This window comes from Atractosteus spatula, chromosome 9, assembly GCF_055471065.1.
Source record: "Atractosteus spatula isolate fAtrSpa1 chromosome 9, fAtrSpa1.hap1, whole genome shotgun sequence".
NCBI classification, from domain to species: domain Eukaryota; kingdom Metazoa; phylum Chordata; class Actinopteri; order Semionotiformes; family Lepisosteidae; genus Atractosteus; species Atractosteus spatula.
Window position 1 is genome coordinate 50,054,194 of NC_142714.1, and position 6,046 is coordinate 50,060,239.

Genomic DNA, 6,046 nt, shown 5'->3' on the forward strand with positions numbered 1-6,046 from the left:
AAGATGCTTGTGTTTTTAAAAGCTGTAACAGGTTCTGTTTAAGTCAGACACTGTTGCGGCCAGCTGGCAGAGAAGTGACCACGCAGCAACTCTAACGGTAACCAAAAATAAAAGTGTGTCCATGCATAACCATAGCCACTGGGCACAGCAACGCTCCTGCGATATCGCGTTTTATCTTTACCAGGCTAGAAAAAAATGGCTTGGAAAGTTCAGAGTCCATGATCACAGAGCATGCACAGCACACAGGCTCCCTGCACCCTTAACCTTTCCAGCTCATTTTCAACACTTTACTGACGGACACCATGCCATATGCATTTGTTATTTCTGTACAATGCCAAGGACTATAGCTGTACACGCCTCTCTCCCTTGTCTGCGCAATTTCATTGGACGCACAGGTGCCGAGTGTGTGTGCTCAGGGGCCTCTCTGCTGCTCCCACCTGTGTGTCTAGAGCCTGCATTACCCCTCTATTTCCTCTTTTTGTCTACATTGCTTATATACACAGTGCCTGCTTTTCTGTGTGTTTGCTGCCTACTTCCTGGACCCGAATGTGTTTGCGTTTAGCTTCCCTCTCTCTCTTTTTTTTTTCTGGCCAGGAAAGTGAAAGTGCAGATAAGAGAAGTCAGGGGTTTCAGCAGCAGACACATGCTTTGCTTCACAGAGGGGAGGGGGAGGGGGAGGGGAGGGGGGGGGCTGGGTATCTGCACGAACAGCTTGCCGAGTGTGCCACCAGCTCATGCTCACTCTCACCTCACATGGCACACCAAGCCCTTAGGACCGTTTAATCCACTCGTCGGCGGTTTAAACAGCGAGCAATGACTCCACAAGCCTGCCCTGTCGCTCCTCCGCTCTCGCAGACTCCTGCCGTCTGCAAGCTCAAGCGACGCGAGGCCTGCCTCGGAGGCAGCTCCAGAATAACGTTTTATCTTCGCTCCACTTCTCCAGCGTGGAGACAAAACCTCATGGGAAACCATGCTGTTGCATTAGTGATACGACACACTACCTGAGCAATTAGCATGGCGGGCAGATCTCATACACCACACCTGTAGGATCAATTACAGTGCTGCAGTTTCCACAACGACAAAGCTTCTGCATTCGCAGAATTATTAAAACAACAGGCAAGCGGCTTGGTAGCGCAATAGTTTGGATATCTTTAATTGTACAGTCTGATTAACTCTACACAAAGATTACTTCACCTCTTTGCAAGGCTTAATTGCTTTTTAAGTGGCAAGCCTCAATAATTTGTGCAAATCAATGTCTCAATTCAGTTACACAGTCACTCCTCTTACCATGCTGGTTTGTTGTCATATACAAGCCCTTAGCTTAACTCACCATGTGGTCTTCTGCAGAGATATTCCTTGACACCAGTAAACATGCTGCATGTCTGCCATTCTTTGTGAAAGTAAAATCAAGCTAGCTGGGAAGATATTTCCTAACTGTGTGTCACTTCAAGCTTATTCATAAATATTCATAAGTCAGCCGGTTTCTCAAGCTCTGGTTTGCACTACAGAGGAAGGCATTGACACCTCTAGTTATAAATAAAGGTATCAACTATAACTGTTAAAAAAAAAGGAAAGCCATTTCTTTCATTTATATAGCAACGGACTACTTTGTTTTTAATTTCTCTTTCGATAGCGTATGAAATTCAGACTAGGCTGACAATGTACATGAAGGAAATAAAAAGTAACAACACAGGACAGCAGGGAGCTTTAATTAAAATTAATCTGAGCACTTTTCACCTAGAAACATACTGGCAACTCTGCACATTTGCATTAAAATACACTGCTTTCTGCCCATATCGCACTGTAGTACAGACATGAGCCAGCTTATCCACTAAACCTGTAGCAATAATTGTCTGGTATTATATCAGTGTTTCCCAATTTCACAACACATAGAAAAGCAAACTGCTGAAATACCTTCGGAAGCAGTGCCCCTTCAAACTACCCGGCTGACAGTTAAAGTTAGGAAACCCAGGTCTCTGAGTGACACTGCCATCCACCCCAATCACACGCAGCACAGAAATATCGAACACGCGTTTTACGAAACCCTTATGAGTCCCTGCCAACAGAAAAGGGCTAGCAGCACACGTCACACCTGAGAGCACTGGCGGACATGCGATACAGCAGAAACGCCGTGAAGCCTGTTAGCTCAGACTCTAATTACAGGAATACACCATTCCAGCAGCTTAATTACCTATTACCATACAGGTGTCAACACAGCTAACCGTCGTGTAGCCCTAAGCTAAGACTGAAAGACTAAGCAAGGACACGGCCAGGGGCGTGGCGCCTCGCGAGCTCGAGAACGAGGGAGACGAGCTGTGAGAATCCGGAACACCAACACGACCCAACCTCCGGGAAAGAAGGCGGAGGAGGGTAAGCGGAAAACGGGAAGAATGAGTGATAAATCCTGGAAGCAGTGCCGCTCGGAATCTTGGCGGGGAAGCCGCCAGGCCAGAGCTCGTCTCTTAATGAGAGCTACGTAGATGGAAGGTAGCATGGCGTTCGAGTTCGTCTGAAAAAGATTTAGCAGCGCGATGGTTTGGCTGTGATAAATGAGGCACAGGCTGAGGCTCAGTCCACTGGTCTAGCCTGAGAGTGACTGTTCAGAAGCAGTGCTGTAGAGTGGCATCTGTGAATGTGATAATACAGCGCATACATCTCCTATTAGCAGGCAGCACAGTAAGCACCCTATACACCAATCATGCCTAGAAGAGCCATCATTGTTCCGTTTAATAATATCCTGTGCTCCCTGCTGTGAAAAGATGACCACATTATGAAACACAGCAAAAAAAAAAGGCCTTTCATTGCACTGTTTTCTAAACTTTGTTTGTGGGTTACGCGTAAACAAACTGATATGCAGAATGCCTGAGGAATATTATTTCAGCCACATTTACAAAATGCTCTCACGTGCCAGTCAGCTGCAATCCCTAAATCACACAGCAAAAGCCCCACATGTATCTGTTTATGTCCATCATTAATTGTTCGCCCAATAAAACTCAGCATTCATTTCGGACACCAGCATACTGTATACCTTTCAACATTGTTTTTTTGTTTGCGCGTGCTGGTCCTATATTCTCACTTCATAGCTCCCATATCAATCGCGCCTCTGTCACTACACAGGAAATCGCACTCCCAAATTAGACAGCAGTGCTTGGGTGTCCTGGACTCACGCTACCTGGAGTGTTACGGGTTCAAGTCCCAGCTGGGACACCGCTCATGGACTCCTGAGTAAAGCAGCCTCCTTTACCAAGACTGTGCCGGCAAAACGCCCAGCAGCACAGACCCATACAACCGTAAATCTTTTTGGGATAAAAGTGTCAGACGTATAAATTAAAGACAATAAAACAAGGCACCGAGTCAGTCAGTCATTTCGGCAGCTGTGACTCCGGGTCCGCCCAGCCCGCGGATTTAGAAACATCCCGAAAGGAATTAACAGTTATCTTCAACCACCGCTACGCAAACTGTAGTGCAGCTCTGGAGTGGAAAAAAAAAAAAGACAAGAGGAGCTGTGCAGACCGTTTGGGAGCACCTAACCGCACTGCAATGGCTGATGCAGTAGTGTCCTGCTCGTGGAGGTCAGAGACTCGGTAAAACCGCGGACCCACCCGACCGGCAAGGTGGGACCCTCCAGCTGACGAGCTGTAAAACAAACGGGCTCCACCCTCCTTTCACAGAGCGCACGACGGCAGCCCAGCACACTCCTCCCTCAGCGGCAGACACCCCGGGAGAACGTCTAGTCGAGTCGAGTACGTGTTGCTCCTTTTTATTTTTTTTTTTTTTTACAAGCTCAGCCCGACCGGGTCACCAGGTAAAAAGGAGCAAGCAAGACGTGCGGCCCCACCCCCACCCCCACCCCACAGGCCTGCGTGGGTAAACACCAGGCGGCCGGTTCCTGTTCTGCGACAGAGAGATCTGCAGCAAGCTGTAACAGTGCAGGCCATCCGCAGAGCCTGAGCACACTGCCACAGACCGGCTGGGCCTACCTCGCCCCGAGACTCGGAGTCTGCTCTCGGGACACACAAACACTGAGGGTGTCCTTGGGCCCTCGTCCCCTAGATCAAGGGCTTCCTGTCCTGGAGGCCTGAACACACACACACACACACACACACACAACAAACAAACAAACAAACAAACAAACAAACAAACAAACAAACAAACAAACAAACAAACACAACACCTGCTTTGGCTTTGGTTCCACCCAAGCCCTCCGTCACGCAATCGAACCCTCAGCCGACTGGGCACTAACAGGATCCGCCTGACCGTTCCCGGCCCTCCCAAGCTCCGGGACGTCGGCCGCCGAAAATCCCAAACTTTTGAGAAACTAGCATGCTTGTTTCTTTTTATCCCCCCCCCCCCCAATAACCCCGAGCCAGCGAGAACCATTAATCCAATTAAGTCTTCAATTTGGGTCATTAAGCTTGGGTGGGGGCAAATCCCAGATTGTGAGGGATCCCCCAGGGACTGGATTGGGAATCTGGGGAACCAACCCTACTCATGCAGGAAAAAAAAAAAAGACACCTGTTGAAAGTAAAAACTCCTGCCAGAATCGCAGGAACTGCTCCTATCCACCTTGGTGCTGCAGAGTACACCTCCGGACAAGCAGCCCCAGGCCTGAGGAGTCAGGTTCCACCTGGTTTTAGGGTTAAGAGCTGGCAAGCACAGCTCACTGACCTTCCCATCCAATTCATTCGTCCAATTAAGACATCAAGGTGCTCATGTAAGCCAGGAACAAAGGCAGCACAGCAGGGGTGGAGCTCCTCGCCCCTGGCTTACAAGCAGGGGAGAGTTTCAGACAGATTTCGCCACCCCGAGCATTAGGGTTAGGGCTGGAGTGGGCATATTTGTCACCAGCCCACGCAGGGGCGGGGGAGGCAGCGGTTATCTGCCGCGAAGAGATCGACAGCAGCACGACCCGACCCCGCAGGAGAGTGGAGATCACCTCGACGGCCACCTGGCCGAAATGTCACACCTATCGCCGCACACCAGTGCAGCACCTCCTTCAAAATCTCAAAATCTGCAACAGTGCGCTAACCTGACAGGGACAAACAGGGCGGTAGGATCAGCGCTAAAAATGCATTTCTACCGTATAAAGAACAGAAATGCACACGATACGGATTAACCACCATGACACCTCAACAGCTATGACACCAGCTATAGCCGAGATCAATTCCCTGAAGAACACGCACTCCGGACTGAAACTGCGAAGTTTGTTTTTTTAAAAAAAAAGCAGCACAAATGCTGTATTTTGGGGGCATTTTAAGATGGCACCTCTAACATACGTTCAGGACAGTTATTACTTATCAGAACTTGGAGATGCGACCTTAACTGAAATTCTATGTGGGGTGGAAAAAAACCACAACTATTAGTTTTCTAAGCGGTGCGATGTCGGCGCACTGTCACATGTACGAACTGGTGCGCAACACGTATCTTCCATTAAGACCCGAGAGCTAAGAGCCAAGGTCTCTGTCACAGCTGTATATAACCTGTCCGGCAATGCATCACTGCAGCTGCCCGCAGATAAATAAACGTCCAAAGGCATCGGCTTACAAGGGGAAATGTGCTTTTTAAATGACACGCAGGGCTCGCGTTATGTCTCAGCCACAGCTAAATCACATGGACCCAAGCACGACGCGCGATAAAACTCCACAGAATTCTCACCTGAATCCTCCCTGCCCGCAGAATTCAATCGACTCCTCAGCCAGTCTTCAGCGGTCGGTCCGCACTTCTTCTCTTGTATATTTTTAGTTATAATAACGTCGAGACGTCACGGCTGTTTGAAGCTAGGCTACACCGTACGAAAGGGGAGAAAAAAAAAACTGGGGCTCTCGCGAACCGCACCAGAAAAGAAATATATATATAAAAACGGCCGCGCTAAAACTGAGCAACCAATGTAGCTGTAAAGCTGACTAAAAGAAGAGGGGGGCACGCCCTTTAAAAAGTCTAGACGAGCGGTGGGGAGAAACGCTGGTCAGTTACCGTTTCATAGCGCTAGTACGCAGTACGAGTCGCCTCCATTTTAGGGGAATCCCTCTCTGCGCGCGGCTCGAGG

At 49.0% G+C, this 6,046-nt stretch overlaps 1 protein-coding gene across 11 annotated transcripts in view; it reads right to left on the reverse strand.

Annotated features, from left to right (window-relative positions):
- Nucleotides 1–6,046, reverse strand: part of mbnl3 (muscleblind-like splicing regulator 3) — a 47,468-nt gene extending 41,422 nt beyond the window's left edge. For 10 of the 11 annotated variants that reach the window (XM_088925667.1, XM_088925668.1, XM_088925671.1 and 7 more), the window contains exon 1: nucleotides 5,656–6,037. The gene's annotated coding sequence lies outside the window, so the exon portion shown is untranslated. Of the gene's footprint in view, nucleotides 1–5,655 lie in introns of all 11 variants that reach the window. The other variant, XM_088925672.1, reaches the window with a different exon arrangement.